General features: G+C 49.3%; 1 protein-coding gene across 22 annotated transcripts in view; it reads left to right on the top strand.

The window, feature by feature from the left end:
* TNS1 (tensin 1) overlaps nt 1-24,802 on the top strand; it is a 214,210-nt gene that overhangs the window by 39,904 nt on the left and 149,504 nt on the right. The window contains exon 4 of one of the 22 annotated variants that reach the window (XM_074010049.1): nt 10,066-10,128. The exons of the other annotated variants lie outside the window; for them this stretch is intronic. The gene's annotated coding sequence lies outside the window, so the exon portion shown is untranslated. The remainder of the gene's footprint in view (nt 1-10,065; nt 10,129-24,802) is intronic. 22 annotated transcript variants of the gene reach the window in all.

Below are 24,802 nucleotides of genomic sequence, written 5' to 3'. Positions count from 1 at the left end.
TGACCCAGAAATTCCACTCCAAGATATTTATATGAGAGAAGTAAACACATGTCTGTAAAAAGACTTGTTCACAAATATTCATAGCAGCTTTATTTCCAATAGCCCCTAACTGGAACGAACCTTAATATTCAATGACAGGTGAATGGATAAAGAAATTGTGATGTCATAGTACAGTGGGATACTACACTGCAATAGAAAGGAATGATCTATGCGCAACGGTGTGGATGAACCTCTAAAACATCGTGCTGAAAGAAGCCAGACACAAAAAGGGCACATATTGGGTGATTTCCTTTTAATGCATTTTGGAAAAGACAAATCGCTAGTGACAGAGCAGGTTAGTTGTTCCCTGGAGTTGGGAGTGGTGGGGAGATTGGCTGCAAAGGTGTGTGAAGGAACTTCCTTGGGGGATGGAAATGTTCTCTATCTTGATTGTGGTAATTATGCGTGCACCTGTCAAAACCCGTTGAACTCTATTCCTAAAAGGGATGCATTTTATTGTATGTAAATTATATCATAATAAAGTTTATTTTAATAACATTCCCCATGTGCACTTCCTTTGCAGTCACATTTGAGAACCATTGGTCTATGGCTTCTGGAGACCAAGCCCTGTCTTTGTCTTCTTGGCCAGCTCTAGCCCAATACCATGTATTTAATAGTGCTTCCTGGGGTTGAGGGCTTAATTTCCCGTTTTTTTTTTTTTTTAAACAACTTTATTGAGGTATAACTAATTCACATACCATACAATATGCACATTTAAAGTATACAATTCAATGATTTTTTTTTGTAGCATCACAGAGTTATGTGACCATCACTGCAGTCAATCTTAGAAGATTTTCAGCAGCTCGGAAAGAAACCCTGTACCCTTTAGCTTGAACCCCTAATCCCTCTATCTCTCCCCCACCCCACCCCAACAATCAGTAGCCACTAATCTTTCTGTCTCTATATATTTGCTGACTGATGATTTCATAGCTGTGGACTTCAGGACTGGCTTCTTTTTCTTTGCATAATATTTTCAAGGTATGTCTATGCTGTAGCTCCCTTTTTATGGTTGAGTAATATTCCATTGTATGAGTGTAGCCCATTTTGTTTTCCCATTCATCATTTGGTGGACATTTGGGTTGTTTCATTTTTTGGTTATTATGACTAATATTGCCATGAGGATTCATGTACAGGTTTTTGTGTGGACATCTGTTTTCATTTCTCTTGGGTGTGTGTAGTTGGGAGTGGAATTGTGGCGTCATAGGGTAACTCTATGTTTATTGTTTTGAGGTGCTGCTCAGCTGTTTTACACAATAGCTTATATTGGTTTTCTAGGGCTGTCCTAAAAAAGTATCACAAACTAGGTGACTTAAAACAACAGAAATGTATTGTCTCACAGTTCTGGAGGCTGGAAGTCAAAAATCAAGGTGTTGGCAGGGCTGTGCTCCCTCTGAAACCTGCAGGGGCCCTTCCTTGCCTCTTCCCAGCTTCTGGGGGTCTCTAGCGATCTTTGGTGTCCCTTGGCTTGTAGATGCATCACCCATCCTCTGTCTTCACATGGTGGCCTCCCTGTATCCTCACATCATCTTCCCTCTGTGTCTGTGTGTCTCTGTGTCCAATTTTTTTTTTTTTATCAGGAACTGTCATAGTTGGTTAAGGCCCATCCTCATGACCCCATTTTAGACCTTGATTACATCTGTAAAGACCCTACTTCCAAAAAGGTGCTGGGGGTTAGGACTTCAGCACATCTTTTGTGAGGGACATAATTCAACCCATAACATAGCTGTGCCATTTTACATTCTTGCCAGCAATATGTGAAGGTTCCAATTTTTCCACATCCTTGTCAACACTTGTTATTATCTGACTTTTTGATTGTAGCCATTCTAGTGGATGTCAAGTGATATCTCATCATGGTTTTGATTTGATTTCCCTGACGACTAATGATGTTGAGCATCTTTTCATGTGTTTTTTATTTGTGTATCTTTTTTGGAGAAATGTTTATTGACATTCTTTGTTCATTTAAAAAATTGGGTTATTTGTCTTTTATTATTGAGTTGTAAAAGTTCTTTATATGTTCAGGATACAAATTCCTTATCAAATATATGATCTGATTTTTTTTTTTCCATTCTCTGGTTGTCTTAAAAGCCAGTTTTGAATTTAGATGAAGTCTATTTTATTTTTTCTTTAGTGGCTTATGCTTTTGCTTTCATATCTAAGAATTTATTGCCAAATCCAAGGTCACAAAGATTTACCCCTGTTTTCTTCTAAGAGTTTACAGTTGGCTCTTACATTTAGGTCTTTTATCCATTTTGAGTCAATTTTTATATATGGTGTGAAGTAAGGTAAATGCTGTTTTGCATGTGGTTATCCATTTGTTCCAGCACTATTTGGTGAAAAGATCATTCTTTCCCCACTGAATGGTCTTGGCATCATTTGTATTAAGTTTCAAAACTGGGAAGTGTGAATTCTCTGACTTTATTCTTTTTCAAGGTTATCTTGGCTATTCTATGTCCCTTAAATAAATTTTAGGATCAGCCTGTCAATTTCTACAAAGAAGCCAGTTGGAATTCTGATAGGGTTTGCACTGAATCTGTAGGCCAATTGGGGGAATATTGCCATCTTAACAATTTTGAGGCTGGGAGTGGGGGCTCATGCCTGTAATCCCAGCACTTTGGGAGGCCGAGGTGGGTGGATCATTTGAGGTAGATCAGGAGTTCGAGACCAACCTGACCAACATGATGAAACCCCATCTCTAGTAAAAATACAAAAATTAGTCAGGCATGGTGGTGCACAGCTGTAATGCCAGCTACTCGGGAGGCTGAGGTGCGAGGATCTCTTGAACCCGGGAGGTGGAGGTTGCAGTGAGCTGAGATTGCTCCACTGCACTCCAGCCTGGGTGACAGAGTGAGACTTTAATCAAAACAAAAAACAAGAAACACCAAAAAACAATTTTGTGTTTTCTGATTCATGAGCTTGAGATGTGTTTATATTTATTTATATCTTCTTTATTTCAACAATATTTTGTAATTTTCAGAGTATACTTTTTTACTTCTTTTGTGAAGTTTTTCTTTAGTATTTTGTTCTTTTCGATGCTGTTTTAAATGGAGTTGTTCTTAATTTCATTTTTAGATCATTCATTGTCAGTATATAAAAATATAATTGATTTTGTGTAGTGATGATTTATCTTACAATCATCACTATTTATTAGTTCTAATAGTTTTTAAAGGATTCCTTAGGATTTTCTACATACAAGATGATGTCCTCTGTGAATATAGTTTTAGTTCTTCCTTTCCAACCGGGATGCTTTTTTTTTTGAGAAGGAGTCTGGCTCTGTGGCCCGGGCTGGAGTGCAGTGGCCGGATCTCAGCTCACTGCAAGCTCCGCCTTCCGGGTTTACGCCATTCTCCTGCCTCAGCCTCCCGAGTAGCTGGGAACACAGAGGCCCGCCACCTCGCCCGGCTAGTTTTTTGTATTTTTTAGTAGAGACGGGGTTTCACCGTGTTAGCCAGGATGGTCTCGATCTCCTGACCTCGTGATCCGCCCATCTTGGCCTCCCAAAGTGCTGAGATTACAGGCTTGAGCCACCGCGCCCGGCCCGGGATGCTTTTTATTTCATTTTTTGCCTAATTGTCCTGACTAGAAATTTCAGTACAATGTTACTAGAAGTGGCAAGAGCAAAAATCGTTGTCTAGTTCCTGAACTTAGGAGGAAACTATCCAATATTTCATGACTAAGCATGATATTAGCTGTGGGTTTTTCATAGATGCCCTTCATCAGGTTGAGGAAGTTTCCTTCTGTTCCTAGTTTGTTGAATGCTTTTAAAATCATGAAACGGTGTTGGATTTTGTCAAATTCTTTTAGTGATGATCATGTGGCTTTTATTTTTTTAGTCTATTGATACAGTATATTACATTAATTGATTTTCAGTTGTTAAAACCACCTTTCATTCCTGGGATAAGTCCCATTTGATCATGGTGTATTTCTCCTTCTTAAATGTTTCTGGATTCACTTTGCTAGCATTTTGTTGAGAATTTTTGCATCTATATTCAAAAGAGATATTGGATGGTAGTTTTCTTTTTCCTGTGATATCTTTGTTTGGTTTTGGCCTCATAGAATGATTTCAGAAGTGTTTGTTTCTCTTCTATGTTTTGGAAGAATTTGTAAAGAATTGGTATTGATTCTTCTTTAAAAGTTTGTGGAGAACATTTAAACCTGTGAAGCCATCTGGACCTGGGCTTTTCTTTGTGTGTAGTTTTTTGATTGCCAGTTCAATATCTTAATTTATTATAGATGTATTCAGACTTCTAATTTCTTCTTGCGTCAGTTTTGGTAGTTTGTGCCTTTCTGGGAATTTGTCTATTTTATCTTAGTTATCTGATTTCTTCATGGTATTTCTTCATAATTCTTTTTATTTCTGTAAGGTTGGTAGCAACGTCCCCTCTTTCATTTCTAATTTGAGTAATTTGAGTCTTCTTTCTTTGAATCTTAATCAGTCTAGCTAAAGGTTTGCCAGTTTTGTTGATCTTTTCAAAGAATTTACCTTTTCCTTGCTTTTGCTTATAGCCACTGTTTATTTTTTATCTTTATTTTTATTTATTTACTTTGAGATGTAGTCTCATTCTGTCCCCCGGGGTGGACTGCAGTGGCACGATCTTGGCTCACTGCAAGCTCCGCCTCCCGGGTTCACACCATTCTCCTGCCTCAGCCTCCCAAGTAGCTGGGACTACAGGCAGCGCCTGCCACCACGCCCAGCTAATTTTTTTGTATTTTTAGTAGAGACGGGGTTTCACCGTGTTAGCCAGGATGGTCTCGATCTCTTGACCTCATGATCTGCCTGCTTTGGCCTCCCAAAGTGCTGGGATTACAGGTGTGAGCCACTGTGCGTGGCCTATAGCCACTGTTTATTAAGTATCCCCTGCATGGTGACTACTTGACACTCTTCTCGTTTAATCCTTGAAACACCACACATGAAGCAGATGTGATTGTTCACACTGTCAAATGGGCCATTGAAGGGAAAGTCTTACACCAGTTATGCAACCAGCGGGCAGTGATGTGGGCTTCCTGCTCGGGTCTGAGAGTCTGGCTCTAATGTCTGATAGATTTCAGTACAGCAAGGGACCTCTCTTGTTCTACACTCAGCCTCTACTCCCCACAGCTGTGACTTCATGATTTTCTGACTTTATCATTGCTTAGGGGAGAGCGATGGGTCAGTGTTCCCTCGAGGTGTTCAGTGAGCCTCAGCATCGCTTGGTGAGCCTGTTCAGCATACTCCTGCCCTCTCAAGTTTGGCTCAGTGCATCTGGGGTTAGACCTAGCGATCTGCATTATTTTTCAACATCTGATGCTGGAGTCCCTGGCAGCACTTGAGGAGCCCGTGTTTGCCCCTGGAAATGCCTCTTCAACTTGACTGGATGCAGGCCCTGGGGAAGTTGCTGCTTCCCCTGGTCTCTGTTCTTTTGGCTTCAGCTTCACTGGGGATGGGTTCAAGGATGAGGCAGGTTTTCGGGGGAGAAGCTACTTCCTCTTGCTTTATAACAACTTTGCAAGAAGTTTTAACTTCCCCTGACATCTTTGAGTCTCTCTCTCTCTTTCTGTCTCTCTCCTTACACATGCGCCCGCACACACACACACACATGCACACACACGCAGCCTGCTCCCCATAGCAGGGAGGGGCAAGGCTGGGGGTGAGGAGACACTGAGCTGTGACTGGCTTCTCATTTTCCTGGAATGTGGCTCCCCAAAGGTCTCATATTTTTCAGCGTTTCTGACTCTGGGGCTGTGTAAACATCACACAGGGGTTTGCTGCATCTGAGAGACCAGAGGAGTTACAGAGGGGGAGGGTAGGAGCCCAGAGCAGAGAGAAGGGCAAATGGGAGATGGAGAATGGAGAGGGAGAGAGGAGAGGAAAGTCCTGGGGTCCCGGTGGAACAGGATGCTGAATGAAGTGTGCTAGAGGGAACAAAGACCAGTGGAGTCCCACTGAGCAGGTGAGGGATCTAGGAGGGCAGGGTTCGTGATGAGGTGCCAGGGGAGGGCAGAAGGTCCAGTTCAGGTTAGGAGCTCTGTCAGTGGGGTGGGAGGAGACCCCTGGTCCACACCAGCCAACCTGGCTGCTTCTGGCTTTTAGCTCGGGGGGTCTGTGGTGCCCGTTGAGCTGGCTAGGCAGGGAGAGTGAGGCCTTTGCTGGTGGATCACCCCCTCCCGGGGTGTGGTGAGCCTGGCAGTGGGGAGTGGCAGCTCCTTGCCTCCTGGGGCTCCACCTTGGCTGAGAGAACCTGCTGGTATGGAGGGAGGCCCAGGATGCCTTATGAGAACCCAGCATTCTCTGCTGCTGGGCTCTGCCTGGAAGCTCAGACTCAGTCGTAGTTCTCTGAGCCTCCCAAGCCACTGACCTAGAACTATCCGCTTTCTGAGCCTGGACAGCAGGAGATGTGGCCTGGTGCATGCAGTTGGAGTCCCTGTGGCCTCCAGCTTAGGAGGCTCTTGACTCTGCTATTTACATGAACCATGTTGTATCAGGCAAGTCACTCCCACTCTGAAATCAGGTTTCCTCAGCTGTATAAAAATGGTGACATTGATATCTTGCTGATATCATGCTGACCTTGCAAGGTTGGGGGGAGGATTAGAGAGAATGTAGGTAAAATCCTGGCATGTGATAGGCTTTTGCTCAATAGATAACTCTTGTTCTATTCTTCTGAGATCCTAGCATAATAAAGAGCTAAGTGCCCCAGAAATAACAAACAGCTAACTGCCCCAGAAATCCACCAGCCAGCAGGCCAGGGCAGCTCCATGGAATGACTGTGGTTCGTGCTGCCTTACCCTGTTCCAATGGATTCCTCTGCCTGCAGCCACCTGCTGGCCATGCATGCCCCCCTCCGCCACAGTTGTTTCTCTCTGCTCCTCCCTGCCAAGGACCTTTGACACCCCGCTCCCTCTCTCTCAGGGTTCTGGCTCCTGGCTGATGAGGGACTTGGCCAATGCCCCTTGCAGCGGGCAGGTGGGTGGGATGTTAGCGGGGGGCCATTAGGAGGAGAGGGGTGTATGTGTCTTGGGGCACAGAGGAACACAGAGCGAGTCACAGATTAACTCCCGGCCTGTTTCCTCTGGCACTGGCCCGGCGCACCCAAGCGAGGGTGTCCAGGGGTGTCTGGGTTCAGACTATGTCCTGTTCGAGGAAGCAGGGGAGGAAGGTGACTCGGGGGTCATATGTGGTTGGAGGAGCAGCAGCAAAGCCCTGGAGCCCTCTTCTGCATACAGAACTCACACTGGCTTGAATTCCACATCAGTGCACAGCATCCAAAACTCCTATATCTTTGCACATACAGGATCTATTTAATCTTATCGTCACAGCAACGCTACAAGATAGGTATTAATATAATCGCGAGGGCACAGAGGAGGAAATGGCTCAGATGGTTGAGCAATGTGCTCACACAACCAGTAAGGTGCTGGAACCAGGACCGGGGACTTGAGCCCAGGCTTAGGGAGAGGCTTGGGGAGAGAATCTGAGCTGAACTCCAAGTCTGACTTTTCTTCTTCAACACTCACTATCTCTGACACTGGGCAAGTTGCACAGCCTCTTTGTGACTTGAGTTCTTGATCTGTAATAGTCATAAACAGTTTTTGCTTTATAAGATGGTTGTAAGAATTAAATGCATTAATGCCTACGAAGTGCTCAGAGCAATAGATAAATGCTACTAGCAATTATGATCAACACCCCTTTGTGAATAAAGTCTGAGGACAGAGGTTGCAGTTGGGTTGGGTGGAGGAAGTGAGCGTGGACTGGCTCGTCGTGTTTTGCTTTACTGAGGCCTGCCGAACCTCCAGGGAAGACAATTTGAATGTTCTCCACTGGACCGGCCGTCTTGTGAGGTGGTGAGCTCTCAGTAGCTGTTTTACATTGTGAGGAGGAAGGTTGGACAGGAAACAGTCAAAGTCTCTTGTTTTAAGATTTGGGGCCTGGGGAGTCAGAGCTGATTTTTAAGAAATTTTATTTTATTTTTATTTTGAGACAGAGTGTCGCTCTGTCACCCAGGCTGGAGTGTAGTGGCGCGATTTCTGCTCACTGCAACCTCCTCCTTCCGGGTTCAAGTGATTCTTGTGCCTCAGCTGCCTGAGTAGCTGAGACTCCAGGTGCACACCACCATACCTGACTAATTTTTTTTTTTTTTGTATTTTTAGTAGAGATGGGGTTTCACCATGTTGCCCAGGCTGGTCTCAAACTCCTGAGCTCAGGCAATCTTCCCACCTAGGCCTTCCAAAGTGCTAGGATTAAAGGTGTGAGCCACTGAGCCTGGCCGTTTTTTTTTTTTTTAGTAGATGCACATATTTTCATGGCTCACATGATAGGTTAATACAGTCATATAATTTGTAAAGATCAAATCAGTGTAATTGGGATATCCATCACCTTAAATATTTATCTCTTCTTTGTGCTAGAAACACTGGAATTATTCTTGTCTAGCTATTTGGAAATATACATCAGAGCTGATTTGCTTCCTGCCTCCCCTGCTTATCGCTGAGTAGCCTTGGGCCATTTTCTGAAGTGCACAGGTTCTCAGCTTCCTGGTCCATAAGCTGGGGTCATGAGTCCTGCCTGCAGTCTTGTGGTGAGGATTAGATGTATGGAGAGTGCTTTTCCACTCCTGGTGCGTGGTAGCCAGTGACCTGTGATGGCTGTGGTGTTGTGGCAGCAGTATGGTTATTGTCCTTGGATGCAGTCTGGCTCTCTCCAGGTGATGACCCCATGCCGGAGCACCTGTGCCACTTATCCCTGGGCCAGCTCTGTTTACCATGCTCCCTGGGTGGTCTGCATTCTTCCTTCTCTGCCCTCTTAGTCTGAGCATCCCTTGTCTGATTCCTGGGGGTGTCTTGGGACCCTCTCAGGTTGAACTCCTCTCCCCTTCCAAGGACTTAATTCTTAAACTCTCCTCCAACTCTCATCTGACCCTAATCTGTGTCTTCCTTAGGACCCAAGTTTTTGTTTTGTTACTTTGTATTTTGAGATGATTAAACTTACAGAAAATTTGCAAAAATAGTACAGAGAGTTTCCTTATATCCTTCACCCAACTCCCCCTAATGCTGACATCTTACATAACCATGCATGGTTATCAAAACCAGGACATTCACATTGATCTGACGTTAATCTGAGGATTGTGGTAGAATTTGGCCAGTGTTCCCACCACTGCCCTTTTTCTGATCTAGGATCCAATCCAGGACCCCACATTGCATGTGGTCATCATGTGTCCTGAGTCTCCTCCTATCTGGGACAGTTCCTCTGTCCTTCTTTGTTGCTGATGAGTTTGGCACTTTTGGAGAGTGCTGGTTAGTTGCTTTGAAGAATGCCCCTCAATTTGGGTGTGTTTGATTTTCTCTTTCCATCATTCCTTCTACATTTATTAATTGAAATTCTGCTGTAAAGAATGGTGACTTATCCCCAATTCACTTATTTATTCAATTATTTATAGTCAGTATGGACACCTTGACATTTACTTTATGGATCATAAACTCAGATGATCATTTTTTTTTTCTTGGATCCAATTGATCTAGCTATGGCCAATGGGAGCTCCTTATGTTGGTAGGACCCATAGTTTCTGATTTTTTTTTTTTTTCTTTTTGAGATGGAGTTTCACTCTTGTTGCCCAGGCTGGAGTGCAATGGCACGATCCCAGCTCACTGCAACCTCCGCCTCCCGGGTTCAAGCGATTCTCCTGCCTCAGCCTCCTAAGTAGCTCGGATTACAGGCATGCGCCACCACACCCAGCTAATTTTGTACATTTGTAGAGATGGAGTTTCTCCATGTTGGTCAGGCTGCTCTTGAGCTCCCGACCTCAGGTGATCTGCCCGCCTCGGCATTCCGAAGTGCTGGGATTATAGGCGTGAGACACCACACCCGGCCCAGTTCTTGACTTCTGTTATCTGCTCACTTTATTCGTCAGGGTTCTCCAGAGAAACAGAACCCATATTACGAAATTTATGGTAAGGAATTGGCTTACACAATTGTGGGGCCTGACAAGTGTGAAGTGTGTAGGCCAGAGACTCAGGTCACAGTTGATGTTGCAGATTCTTAAGGCAGAATATCTTATTTTTCAGGAAACCCCAGTTTGTGCTCTTACGGCCTTCAACTGATTGGAGGAGGCCACCCACCTTTTCAAGGTTAGCCTCCTTTACTTAAGGTACCTGATTGTAGACTTTAATCACATCTACAAAACACCTTCGCACGACACCTGGAGTAGTGTTTGGTTAAATCACTGGGTGCTGTAGCCTAGTCAAGTTGATAGAGAGAACTCATCATTACACTCAGCGAACGTTCTTTTCTTGGGAGTATGGAAGTCATTTTCTATATCAATATGGGTGGGGTGGATGAAGAATGGCGGGGGCGTCCCACCAGGCTCATTTGGGATAAAAGTATATCATTCAGGTCCTGGCCTCTTTTGTTTTCAGCTGTGACCTTTGATTCCCGCTCTCTGTGAGGGTTTGTGCAAATCCCTCCTTTCATTTGTAAGATGGGAGAAGCATTGTTCCAGGGTATGTAGGGGATTAGAGGATCTTAAAGGCCCGCCTTTAAGTCACAGTGGGAATGCCTCTCCACAGGGCTTGGCTTCAGATACTTTCAGGACTTCGACCTGGAGTTTTCACTCCTCCTGGGGACACACCTGGGATATTCTTCCTTTCAGGGAGAGGCTAAGGTGATGCCAACCAAAGTGGTTTCTCTCTCTGATCTGATCAGTTTGGAAGAGGGTAACCAAGAGACCAAAGTGGGTCAACCACAGAGCCAAGGCAGGAATTGCAGCTTTAGCCTGCGTGTGTGTGTGTGTGTGTGTGTGTGTGTGTGTGTGTGTGTGTGAGAGAGAGAGAGAGAGAGAGAGAGAGAGACCCTGAGATGGTGGTGGGAAACCCTCTGGAATTTGAATGGAAAGCCACTGAGCAAGGCTCCCTAACTGGGCGGAGTTCCCTGAAGTTCTGTAGGCTGCTGGGGGAGGACGGGAGGAGAGGGAGTACTTAGCTTTCCAGGATTTGGGAGGGAGACAGGGAAGCTAAGGAGAGAGGAGCCTGCCTGCAAGGGGAAAACCCTACATACATCCCGAAGACCTCCCTCACTGATGGGGCCTTGGCATCCTACTACTTCCCTGGGTGCCAGTTGTTTTCCTTTTTTCCATGAGGAGAAACTGAGGCTCAGAGTGGTTCATGATTCAGTAGAGGAGTGGCTACCAGACAGTCCCTGAGGGTAACTAGATGCTTTTCTTGGTCTTCTTGGAGGACAGCCTAGGGGGAAACAGATTGAACTGCAGCTGGAGGGAACTGGGGTTGTCCTAAGGAGGGGTCATCCTCTGGTGGTGGGGACCTGAGAAGGGGGACAGGGGACTGAAGGAGCAGCTGGGACTCCCTTAATTGGAATCTCAAGGATGGAAATGGTTGTGTTGGGCAGGGAAAGGCTGAGCATTCCCGCACTGGTGGGGTGTGTGTCTGGAGGGGTGGATCAGGAGCTGGGTGCTAGAGTCCCAGCCTGCCTGGCATTGACCTGGGAAAACAGCATGGGCCACCTGTGCCCTTTAAGACCACATCTGTTCTTACATGCCCCCTGCCCTGCATCCACCCCTGGAAGCCAGCGTACGACCCCTGGCCGTGTTCCCGAGAGGCTGAGGCCCCCACTGGCCCCCCTCGCCCTCCATCCTCAGAGGCATCCAGCTGCCTCTGTGTTCTGTGCGGAGACCAGGAGATGGGGTTAGCATCAGTGAGCATTCTTGGCAGCATGCTTGACCATCCCCAGCCTCAATTTCCTCAAATGTAAGATAGGGATAATGAAAATAACACCTAGCTTGCAGGGTTACTGTGAAGAGCTTTGCAAATGGCACGCTGTGGGGTGGATATCCTGTTCCTGGGTGGGTCCATGAGTGGGGGACACTCCTTCTGCCCCCCACTCACTGGATGAGTTAGTGGAGAGACTGGTGAGGTCTCCCAGGACCCCAGTGCAAGGGTAGGTGAGGGACTGTGCAGCGGTGGCCCTACTGAAAGTCCCTCCCAGACCCTCTGCAGCTGCTGCTCCTCCTCCTCCTCCTCCTGCCGGCTTCCCTCTCTGCCCTCCTCCCTTCACACGTGAGGATGATGATAAACACTCTGCCAGCTCTGAATAGGGCCTGACCTCAGCGGCGAGGCATCTCCCCTCACCCCCACCCTCTCAGCCCCAGTCGCATTCCTGGAGAGGCTAGAGCTGAGGCCCCCACTTGCCCCTCTCTCCCTCCACCCACAGAGGCGTCCAGCTGCCTCCATGTCCTCCGGCGGCTGCCCACCCAGCTGCTTCCCTCAGGCCAGTCTCATCAGAACCTTGAATACCAAAGGGCTTGAGTGTGGATATTGGGTGGGATAGTCCATAATAATAATAATAGTGGTTATCATTTATTAAGCAATTAGACACCAGTCTTCATGCTAAGGCACCAGGTTTTATGGTAAGATTCCATGCTAAGGCACTGGGTTCCATGCTAGGGTTCCATGCTAAGGTGACACCAGGTTCCATGCTAAGGTTCCATGCTAAGATACCAGGTTTCATTCTGAGGTTCCATGCTAAGATACCAGGTTTCATTCTGAGATTCCATGCTAAGGCACTGGGTTCCATGCTAGGGTTCCATGCTAAGGTGACACCAGGTTCCATGCTAAGGTTCCATGCTAAGGTTCCATGCTAAGATACCAGGTTCCATGCTAAGGTTCCATGCTAAGGCCCCAGCTTCCATCCTAAGTGCTTTATGTGAGTTGTGTCGATAAATACTTCAAAAAACCCGTGAAGAAGTTGCTATTACTACCATTCCATTTTAGCAGGAACAGAGAGTAAGGTGGGGAGGAGGGGGAAGCTGAGTCTCAGAGAGGTGAAGCTGCATGCCTTACATTACACAGCTAAGGAATGGGTGAAACCAGGACCCCTGGGCTGCTGATGTCCCAACAGCCCCCTCCCCGCACAGTGCAGCACTAGGTTCCCTTCAACCTGTCTCATCCTGGGGCACAGGACCCCGGTCCTGAGAGAAGATGCAAGAATGGGAGGCAAGACTTGCTCAGTGGCCTGGGGCCTGGGCTGCCACGAAAACTGGCTGGGGATCTCTGGGTGTTAAGAACCCTGTAGAAGGTCTGAGTTCCTCATTCTCCCATCCTCAGTTTCCTAGAGGTGTAGAGTTAGAAACCTGGGCAAGCAGGAAGCCTTTTCAGGGCACTACCCTAACCCACCCTAACCCTACCCCACCCTCTGCTGGGTCTCAGGTTCCTGCTGGACTGGTTGCTTACCTGCCTGCCTGCCCGTCTGGGTGGTTCAAGAAGTGCAGGTTTGGGCATCAAAGAAATGCGGGTTCAATGTCCAGCTCTGCCACCCACTGGTCTTGGGGCCTTGAGAAGGTCGCTTCTCTCTCAGTCACACTTTACCTGTCTGTAAAATGGATGGTTAGGTCTACCCATGAGGGCTATGTGGGGATTGGAGAAAATGGAAGTAAAGAACTAGTCCATAGCCACCCTTGGTGAACAGCCACTGTCGTCATCATTTACCATCGTCATTCTCCATTCCAGCCATCCACCCACCCACCGCCAGCGTGGTCTTCCTCTGTGACCGATATCTCTTGTGTAGCCATGAGCCTGCATGCTCAGGACACAGAGGACAGTTTGGGAAGAGGGTGCGTGACTGCTGTGTGGGACTGCATGTCAGCTTCCCACGAGGGGGCACCTTGGGAGAGCTCACTGTGTCCAAATGGCATCCAGCATTTTCTCCTTTCCCATTTGACCATGTCAGTTACCACCATCCTACATGACTGCTCACTTCGTTAAAAATAAAAAAAAACCGATTTGCTTTTTTAACCTTTTATCTGTTCTAAGTGATAGAAACTGTGGGTTTAATCTATATGTTTTTAATTTTTCTTGAAATACATGAATATTAAAATAAAATTGCTGAGCCATGTTTCCAACTAAGATCATCCTGAATCTCACACTTTAGGAAACATGGAATCAGATTGTGGAGATGGGAGCAGGCTGTTTGGCGCCTGGGCTCCGTGGGGTGTGTGTGTATGTGTGTGTATGTGTGTGTGTGTGTGTGAATTCTTTATTATGGGAGATTTCAAACCTATACAGAAGTACCAAGAATGGTCTAATGAACTCCCTTGTACCTACCCCCAGCTTCAACAACCATCCACTTTTTGCTGTTTTTGTTTCATTTGTTCTCCCTCTTCTCCCCACCTTTTTTTTTTTGCTGGGGTATTTTTCAAGCAAAACCCAGACATTATATCACTTTACTTGAAATACTTCAGTATGCATCTTTAATAGATAAGGACTTTTTATTTTAATATTACCATAATACCATTATCACAGTTAACATCATTAATAATAATTTCTTATGATCCGCTACTACCCCGTCTGTGTTCAATTTTCTCTAATTATCTCAAAAATGTCTTATTTGGGTTGATTTCTTTGAATCAGGCAGAAGAATGTAGAAACTGCGCTCTCTCAGGCCTTTGTCTATTTCCATAGTAATCATGTATTGACATATATCATTGGCACCACCTTCACCGACCAGTTGGTGATACATGCTGACTGTTTCTGATGGGTCCTTATTTCCTGGTGAAATCAGGAGTCCAGTGTCTGGACCCCTCTCATGTACAGCCTTAGCCTGCCAGTCCCACCTCCCTGTCCCCAGGAAGGAGACGGGGCTCTGGAAGGGGCTGGGTGTGTGTGCAGAGACAGTGGGAGGAGCGTGGCACCTTGGGGTGAAGCTGGGCAGGGAGGGGGATCTCACACGGCTGCTTCGCTGGATGCCTCATCTCATAAATACCATGTCCCTGAGATGTCCATGTAAGGCTGCCTGGCTGGCTCAGAAGGGGCTGGCCACCATGGGGCCACTGGGCTCTGGGAAGCACAGCTGCCTTACCCGGGTGGGGGCAGGCCGCCCAGAGGGTGGCCTCATGGGAACACACCCCGTCTTTCAGCTGCGCTCCACACCGTGGTCCTGCTCCTTGTGCCCCCAGCCTGTGCTTTCATTGCCAGCCAAGGTCCTGTCCTCTCTGAGCTGCTGTCAAGCTTGGGTCACTGCTGTGACTCTCCCTGATCCTGTCTCCTTGGGGCTGGGAAAGTCATGCCCCAGAGTCCCTGAGCTGCTTCCTTCCTCTCCTTCCTTTCCTTAGGAGGCCTCATGCCTCAGTTCGACTGGTTGGTCTTGTTGCCTTCCGGGAAACTGAGGCCATGGGGACACATAGGTCCTCTTCCCAACGATCTCCCTCGGATCCAAGGCACCTCTGGGGGAAGCCACAGCCCTTCTGTGGGCCGCAGTGTTCTCATTGGAGAAGTGCCTGGGACAGCTCTAGACCTCATTGACTGAGCTGCCCAGAGGGAAACTTGAGATTTAGCGGTGCGTGTGTGTGAGTTGTGTGTGTGTGAGTGTGTGAGTATGTGGGTGTCCACAGACTTTAGAACTGCAGCCCTAGAACATTTGTCATGTTACAGGGGGAGAAAGACACTGAAGTGAGGGCTGTTCCCTGGGACCTCCAGGATCCCACAGGACTTTCCAGTGCCTGCGTCTCCATCTTCTCCCTGCAACGTTGCTCCTTCGGGTTCAGATCCCCCTCCCTGTCTTTATTTCTTTGTTCTTTCTCTTTCCTGCCTGACTCTTCTGTGTCCCTGTTACTCCCCCTTCTGCTGTGCCCCTCAGGATTCTTTATCGTTCATGTTCCCTCCAGAAGCCTCCCTTGTTCCCCAGGTCTCAGCCCTTCATCCTGATCCATAGCCCAAAGTTCAAGAGTGGCCGGGTGCGGTGGCTTATGCCTGTAGTCCCAGCACTTTAGGAGGCTGAGTCGGGAGGATCCCTTTAGCCCAAGAGTTCGAGACCAGCCTGGGTAACGTAGCAAGACCCCGTTTCTATAAAAAAAAATTTTTTTTAACCAAGCCAAACAAACAAAAAAACAAAATTCAAAGACCCCGTCCTCTTGACCCCTGGATGGGGGACCCCCTTTCTCTGACTTCACAGCTCCCTAAGGCTTCCAGAGCCCTCTGTGACTCTGGGACTTGGCGGGGCGGGGGAGAGCTCATATCCTCCAATCTCCTGTTCCAAGGACACCCCTCCCACCTCAAGGCAGCTGCAGAGGCCCCAGATGCCTGACACTGTGGGAGCATTGCCTGTTTGTGTGTGCTGAGAGTCCCCCATCTCTGAGCCTATAATGAACATGAGTTTTTTCCCTGAGAGGGACATTTTCCCTGATCTACCCAGTGTCACTGAAAATATTCAACTCCAAGAGCTGACCAGGAGGGAGGATTGTTCGAGGCCATGGACAGACCCCTGGCTGAGGACTTGAAAGACCTGGGTTCACATTCTGGGTGCTGTCTCAGTGAACTCCAGTCCCCTCGCCTGTCAAGTGACCACAGTCATGATGAGATAAGGTGTTGACCGCCTCCCACTGCTTAGGAGGGGCTCTGTAACCTCCGGCTGCCCAGGCTTTGCCCAGGCACTGAGGACTTGGTGCCTGAGGCAGTACAGTGCGGTGTGTGTTGGCCAAGCTTGGAGGGACTGGTGGTGGACGGGCACTGTGCAGGAGGAAGGCTTCTGTTTGGGCCCCCTTCTCAGGATGAATACAGACCTTCCCCTCCTTCCCTGTGTGGATGTCTCTGAGGGGAAACTGAGGCCCACATGGGCCTGGGGCCCCTCGAGAGGGGGAAGCTGGCTAGAAGGGAGAGCAGCTGGTCCCTGGCCAGGGCGCCTGTGTTGGTGGCGCCACCTTCTGCAGTTCCTCCCAGTTAGCACTGCGGGTGTGGAGCCCACAGGGGTGAGACACCGAGGCTGGAACGTGCTGAGGTGCCAGGAATGCACCGCAGTGTTATTAGCCAGCAGCTTCTCCCCTTTGGAGTAGCCCCCTGGGGACTATGGCGGACACCTGTCCAGCTCTGCCTGCCCAGACAGCCCATGGGTACCTGCACCCAGCCGCTGTTGGATGGAGCTCACGAGTGCGCCTGTGTGTGTGCATGTATGTTCATGGAAGTGTGTGCATGGATCTTTTGCGTGTCTGAGGACCCTTGTGTGCATGTATATGTGTGGGAATGTGCCTGTGTGGGGGCAAGTGTCTGCCAGTGTGGATCTTTGGGTCCTTTACTCACGAGAGTGTGTGAGCAGCATGTGTGCAGGAAGCCCACAGGGGGTCTAGGGAACACAAGGGAAGCAAAGGCCCAAGGAGGCTGGATGGTGGAAGGAGAGGCCAGCAGCATGATGTGTAGGTAGGGCAGGAAGGGCTGCTGGGGCTCTTGATGGTGGGGTCTGTGCCACTCTCCTTGACTGGACTCTCTAAGGCAGCATGGTAAAGAGCCCTGAGGCCAGATGGCCTGAGTCCAACTACTGCCTTGATCACTCCCTAGCCTTGTGACATTGGGAGAAGCAACAACCTCTTCAAAGCTCAGTTTCCTGTTTATCATGGTGAGAATCACAGTACTTGCTTAGTTACCAGGAGGAATAAACCAGATAGAGTACCTGGAGCACCCTAAGAGCTCCATAGATGATAGCTCCGTCATCATCATCGGCTTCATCGCTATCACCATTGTCATCATCAGGATTAGGGTCAATGCTGGCTGCGCTGCATCTCACCTTGGCAGTCCCTTTCTAGCTGACATTCCCACGCAGGATGGGAGACTGCAGCTCATTCGCTTCAGCATAGCAAGAAGATGGAGACCCAGAGAGGGCATGAGACTGGGCAGGGTCACCAGGGAACCAGAGTAGAGCCATAGGAGCCTAGCCCCTGGCTCCTGCCTCTTTCCACGTGTGGCACTGCCTTGCTCTGCTTAGATGTTTCGGGAGGCAGCACCTTGCCAGGCTGGAGAGGCAAGGAGAGCCTGGCGGGCTTATTAGCCCAGGCCAGTTTCTGCAGATGGCCCAGGACCATTCTGTTTGAATCTTCTTACAGGACCAGTGTCTCCCCTTCTGGCCCTAAATGCTCTCCTGAGTCTTTTGCTTTTGAGCTCCCCTGATCTGACCACAAATCTTGAATCCCACATGGAAAGCAGCTGAAACCCAGGAGAGGGACCCAAGGGGGACAGCTGGCCACCTGGTGTCTTACTCAGCTCTTCACACCTGCTTGGGTCATGCCAGCTCTACCTTCTGCTCCTGACACAGGCCAGATGGGAGTGGAATTCCTAGGAAGCACTGGCCCCTTTAGAGCTGGACTCCCTCTGCCTGCCAGCATATCCCACATCCCCTCCCTCGGTCCTCCTAGGCCACCCTGTAGCTCCCCTAGGGTAGCTGACCCAGGGTGTCACCAGGATTGTGGAGATGGGAGCGGGCTCTTTGGCGCCTGGGCTCAGTGGGGTGGGTGGGAGTGGGCAAAGGCAAGTGGAACCTGCCAGGGTCCCCCAGCCAGGGCAGGCTATGATTGGCCTGAATGTTTTTCACAACCACCACCAAGTACTTGGAAGAAAAAACCCAAAAGCCAACAACAACAAAAATAACCACCAGACTTTTCTTTCTTTCTTTCTTTTTATATTTTTAATTTGCAGTTAATGGCCGATTGGCTGTACATTATTAAACAGGCAGCTGGAGATTTGCCAGGGTAGATTGCTTGAGCCAAGGCTTACAGCCTGAACACAATGTTCCAAGAAAACAGTCACCCATGGGGTACCTAGTGAGGAGCACCCAGAGGGAGGGGCTCTAGCTGTTGCCCCTCACTCTCCCACCCCTCCCGCCCCAGCCTCTGCTTGAATCATCTAGTGGAGGGCAGGACTGTGCTGCTCCTGGCCCGAGCATCCTTCATCCGGGCTCTGCAGATCCCTCACTACCCCAGGGGCCCGAGCTGCTCTTTCCCTCTTCATGGACATTAGAAACGGACGTGAGGCTCTTGCTTCCATCCCCAGATGGCCAGGCTAACACCTCCCCTCCTGGGGACCAGTGTGATGCAGAGCCTGAGCACTGGGCTGGGAGCTGGAGCCCTGTCTAGGGTTGACATCATTGAGCTTCTCCCTATGGTGATTTTGCGACTCCCTCCTTGTCCTCCCTGGGCCTCGTTTCCACGTCATTACGAGGAGAGGATTCGGCTGCTCAACTCTAAAGCCTCAACATTTTGTGAGCCTTGATTGGGTGGCCTTGGGGAGGGCTTGGAGTGATTGTTTCCTGGATTTGGGGGCCCTTCTTGCCCCAACCCTGTTCGCATCCATGAGATAAGGAACCGTTTCTCAAGCAAGCCCTGCTGGGAAGGGGTCATCATCAGCCCCATTCACGTTGTTTTAGCCAGTCCCTCAGCCACCTTGAAGCCTACCAGGGTAAAGGTGAAGTGTCCAAGCCATCCGAGTGGGAGAACGAGCTGAGAGTCTGGAGGTTGGGGACCGCCGTCTTGGTGAAGCCAATGCTGCATTTGGGCCTGCTGCATTCTGCACTGGGCAGGTTGCTGCTGGCTTGTGTGTGTGTGTGTGTGTGTGTGTGTGTGTGTGTGTGTGGCATGGGAGAGTCACCGGTTTGGGAAGTGGGCCTTAATGAACCCTCTCTGAGCCTCTTAGAGGCAAATGACATAGTGGTTAAGAGTACGAACTTGGGAATCAAGTCCTATCACCCCTGCTTATTTGCTGTCTCATTATCATTGACTTTGGACAAGTGGCTTCACCTCTTGAGTCTGAGCTCCCTCAACTGCACAAAATAGGGTTAGAATAACATCTACTCCCAGGTGTGGGGAGGGGAGGGGAGGGAATGATGAATGCAGGCACTGGGGCTGTGCCAGGGCTTGTCACATGTTAAGTGCCCATCAGCTGTTGGAATCTAAATGTCTCTCCCTCCAGCTGCATGTTCTTTCCCTTCAGGTCACTCAGTGTGATTTGTGATTTGTGATTTGTGTCGTGTGTTCATGTTTGTTCCTTCAGCGGCTCCCTCTCCTAGATCAAGTGCTCCTTGAGGGCAGGGACCCACCTGGCTGTGTTCATGTGCTGTCTGGAGGGCCTCACAGGGCCTGGGTCACTGCGGGCACTTAGAAAGTACTTGTGGAATGAAGGGGTGAGTGATAGATGGGACGGAGCCAATTGGAAAAGGATAAGAACCAGAGAAAGAACCACTGAGTACCTGCCATATGGAAGAGTACAGAAACTGAAAAACCTGGGGACGTCCAGCCTGTGATGCCACCACTATGGGAGGCTTCCAGTGATTGCATGACTCTGTGTGTGTGTGTGTGTGTGTGTTGAATAAAGCTTTGGGAAGATTTGTTCCCTGAAGCAAAACCAAAGGTTCCAGGAAGCAGGTTTCTCCCAGTGGTGGGAGCCACCTTGAGGATGGAGAGGGAACCCTGAGGGCCTGGGGTGTGCAGGTAGGGGCGGGAGAGCTCCTGTCAGGTCAAGGAGAGCCCTGATATACTGGAATGTGGTCCAGCCAGACCCTGAGGCCCTGCTGGCTTGCTGCAGCTGCTGTAGTTAGGAGAGGAGTAGCAAACGTAGCTGATGTCTCTGAACTTCAGTTTCCTCCTCTGTAAAATGGGGTTCATAAAGATCAATACCCAACGGGGTGTTGGCAGGATTGGAATGAGTTAATCCTCACAAAGCTCTAGGAACCGTATGTCAGTTGGGAAACACGCACTAACTCTGAGCATTATTAAGCAGGCAGATACATAAGAGAGATGAATCGTAATGCTGGGATGGAGGTGGTGATGGCGTCTTTGAAGAAGGAGAATGTTGGGGGAGCTAACATTTATGGAGAGCTGCTCTGGGCCAGATCTTACACTCAGTACTCAGGGCAGTGAAATAACTTGCTCGAGGTTACACAGCTTCAGATGTGGTCGGTGCACTTCCAAAGCCTAGGCTCTCTTCTCCACTCCTGGTAGGATGGGGCCAGGTTTCTGTGATTCCCTTCCCCCGGAGGGATAGCACCCCATTTCAAAGTGGAGCAAGGTGATGATTATTTTCTATAGGAGCAGATCCCAAGTCCTCAGGAGGGAAGTCTCCAGCTCTCTCCAACCCTGAAAGTGCTACATCACTAAAAACTCTAGGGAGCGGAGGAGGCTGCGGCAATGGGGAGATTTTCCCTAGGAGCCCGGGGCAGGGAGAATGGCCATGAGCAGAGCCCTGGAGGATGGGCTTAGGGAGAAGGAGTGTGGGGTGAGGGGTAAACTAAAGCAGGGGAGGGGAAGGAAGGTGCTGCGCAGAGGAGTGCAGAGGAGGAAGAGGGCTATGCAGGTGACAGAAGAGGAGGGAGGGGAACAGAAGGAAGAGAAGAAGAGAGACAGGAACCAAACTTGGACCTGGGCCAGTGGACAGCTCTGGGCTTTGGGCGAGGATGCCCAGCTGGGGTGGGTCCCCACAGGACTACTAGATGGTGGCAGAGGGGGAGGCCTAGGGAGTGGGAAGCCAGCTGGCCAGCACCAGGGCCTGCCTGGGACAGCACGTGTGAGCCAAGTGTTCTGCCACCAGCCAGGCCTCCTCACCTCCCCCAGCCCAGCAGCCAGCTTGGCTAAAGGTCAGCTCTCGGGGTGTGGCCAGCACGCTCCCCACTGACCGGGGCCCACAGGCCTGGCCTTGTCAGGATGTTATCCTATTCCTAGCAGCTGCTCCTGGTAGTTTCTGCCTCTTGGCCATTCAAAGATGAATGGAAATGGCCTTAGGCTTCAAGGAGTTCCCAGATGAAGGGGCAGAGAGACAGCGGAGGTGCACTTGGGCGTGGCCCTTGCCGTGGTTCACTTTCCCAAGACAATTTTTTCAAGGAGTTGATGGTGCTTGCTGTGTTCTTTACTATCTGAAACAAAAATTGGACTAGGTTTCTTTAACCTTTCTTTGTGGTTTTTATTCAACAAATATTTACTGAGTGTCTATTGCTGTCCTCCTCTGGATGCTCTTTGGCGTATAGGGTACAGAAAAGAAACTGACATTTCTGATGGTGTCTGGTGGAGTAGAGTAGAATTCTTATCTCCTTTGGTCTAGATGCTATACCTCCATGAATATAGTCAAAAGTGCCTGTGCCTTTTGGGGGCAAGCGTATCCTACTGTTAGCTAAACTGAATTTCTGTTTTCAACAAATTTTAGACCTTTTACTGTATGAACTATTATTGGTTCAGGTTTTTTATGACTTCAGAACCCTTGTTTTGGACATTACCCCAAGAAAAATAAAATGTTCCCTTGCTAATTCTGGCTCCTTTATAAAGTCAGCTTTGCATTTCAGTTCACTTCAGCATCTTAGCTTTTCCTTCTGCTTTTTTTTGTTGTTGTTGTTCCTTGGTGTGCTTGGTAAGCCTCCCTTCTAAGTTGTAACCAAAGTTACTGATAAGTATGTTGAACAAGCCAGGGCAGAGGACATAGCCCTTTGGCAAGTCAGGAAGTTGACATTGATCTATTCATCAACACCGTTTGCTTGCTGGCTAGGAATCTACTCAGCTTTCTCTCTTGTCTCCAGGAATTTCATCAGGGATCCTGCCAACACCTTCCTGAGATACAGATAGTCTAGGTCTGGGGATTCCCCAGTTATCCAGTCTAGAAGCCTCAAAATAATGGGTTTGGGATGGTAGGTGTGGTGCTATGGGAAGAAGGGCTCCCTGAAGGCATCCAGGCTGATACCAGTGGTCTTTGCAGGGATAGACCCAAGGGAAACCCTGCCCTGGAGGCAGCTAGAGCCCCAGGGTCCTTACTGCTTTAAAATTGTGCTTCTCAGGGGAGACAGGGGATTTGTGCGCAGTACTTTCTGCCAAGGACCAACACCTGCCTAGAAACATGTTACTGGGCATCTCCAAGAGACCTTAAGGCCATCAGATGTGGAGATTGAAGCCAAGAGGGACTGAGACTTTCCTCTGATCATCAAGGGTGTTGGAGGCTGAGTTGGGCTGGAACCTGAGGCCTTGACTCCCAGTCTGAGGCTCTTGGTGCTGGACCCAAGTGCTCTTCTGGCTAGAAACAGGCAGGGTGAGAGGAGGGAGGGGCTGCCAGTGTGTGCCTTGGGGATAAGCTGTTGGTAGGCTGTTTTCCCCTGACTCTCCTTCCCTTTCCAACCTCTGCCCCGAGACTATGGTACAATTCTGAGTAGGAAGCTGGAATGTGGAAAGCCCAGCACTTCTCCTTCCTGAGGTGGGGGTGTGCAGCAAAGGGCCTGGTGCTGTGCACATTTCTGCACTTTGAGAGAGGATGCAAATGCAAATACATGCCAATGAGATGTCATAGAGGACACAGTGGTGAGCAGGGAGTGCCCCTACTCCTGCCTCCTTCTGGCCTGAGTTTTGAGGATGATACATAGAAGAAGACCTGACATTAGGAAGGAAAGGCAAGGATGGGAGGCTTCAGGGCAGCAGCGTGAATGTGGCTTCTCGGGTCATCTTTGGAGTGAGTCCTAGTGAGGGGGGCCCAATAGGGGGTGATCCTGAGATGGAAGCACCCTGGGAGACAGTCCAAACTCATCCCTAGCTGTAGCGGGGACAGCATGGTCAGAAGAGGGAAGGTGCAGTTCAAATGCACAGACACTGAATGCCTAGAGTGGCCCCCAGGGCCTGGCTCTCTATGGGGTGTGTTGGGCCTAGCAGGATTCAGAGGCCCAGAATAGCCTCTGCTCCAGGGCATCTTGGGAAGAAAGCAGAGCTGTGCCCCAGTGGTCTCTCCCCTTGGGACCTGGGCATGTGGCCCTGCCTTCTTTGTGATGGAGGGGGAAGAAGAGAGTGAGGGCCCAGGGTGCTAGAGGAGGCGGCTCCAGTAATTGCCCTAGAGACTAACACTTTCTACCCATCACAGGACGATTTGGGGAACCAACCCCTCCCTGCTGGGAATCTTGTCAGCTTTTAGCCCAGCTCAGAGGAACTTCTCCTTAGTGCTGTAAGAACCTGAGTGTCTGGCCCCTTGAGCGTGGGAGTCAGGTGATGTGGTGCCCTCCGGAGGTGGTGCTGGGACCTGGAATTCCTAGTTGTGTCATATGGTGACATGGTCTTGAGTTGGAAGAGCTGGATTCAAATTCTGTCTCTTTCATTAGCCACTTTGTGCTTTTGCTTAACCTCACTGCTCTGAGCCCATCTCTAAGACTGGGGTGAGAATCATAGCCACTCCCACATTTTCACTGGCATCTGTGTGGAGTACACATGGGAAAAGCTTGGTGCAGGGCAGGAGCTTAAATGTTGATTAAAGTGAAATGAAGGAACAAATGAAGGCATCTCTGGGTTGAACTCCCCTGCCTGTCCCCGCCACTGAGGGGCCCTGGGTGGGGCTGGGGCTGAGAGGCCAGGGAAAACTGGATTCACGAAGCTTGGACCTTGCCCCATCTTTCTCTTGACTTTCTCCTCTCCTTTCTTCTCTGCTTCTCTGTGTCCTTTGTCCCCTTTCTGTCGCGTCCCTTCTCTTCCAGTGGAAGTGCCTAACTCAGCACCTGGCCCCAACACACACAATTCATTGCTCCCTGCTCTCCTCAATGGCCTCTCTGTTGCTCCAGGCTCTGTCCTGCCACCCCCAGCTCCATCTCTTTCCTCCTTCTGGGTCTCCGTTTCTGATACCCTCTTTGTCCCATTCTCTCTGCTCCTGGCTCTCCTGCCATCTGTTTCTGCAGCCTCTGTCTGCAGCTCACAGGCATCCACTGGGCGCCTGCTCGATGCCAGGCACTGCCATCTCCTTTCTCGGTTCTGCGTCTCCTCACCTCTTGCTGTTGTCTTTTCTCCCTCCCCCACCCCTTCAGCCTCCTGCCCTCCCTTACCCCAGTTCCATCGGGCTCCAAGGCTGGTATTATTCAGGTTTATGAGAAACCCCCAGGCCTACCCTTGAAGGGACCAACCACAACTGGAACCAGATGTGCAATCCTGCATTCGGGTGGGAGGGGGGATGTAGGGACAAGGAGAGGGGTATGGGTTGGCTTAAGGAGGTGGGGAGGAGGCTGGGGATGGGAGGTGGAGACACTGGGAACCCTGGT

This window comes from Macaca fascicularis, chromosome 12 (genome assembly GCF_037993035.2).
Source record: "Macaca fascicularis isolate 582-1 chromosome 12, T2T-MFA8v1.1".
In the NCBI taxonomy this organism is placed as follows: Eukaryota; Metazoa; Chordata; class Mammalia; order Primates; family Cercopithecidae; genus Macaca; species Macaca fascicularis.
The sequence above is the reverse complement of the archived record's forward strand: the minus strand, read 5'-3'. Positions and strand labels throughout refer to the sequence as shown.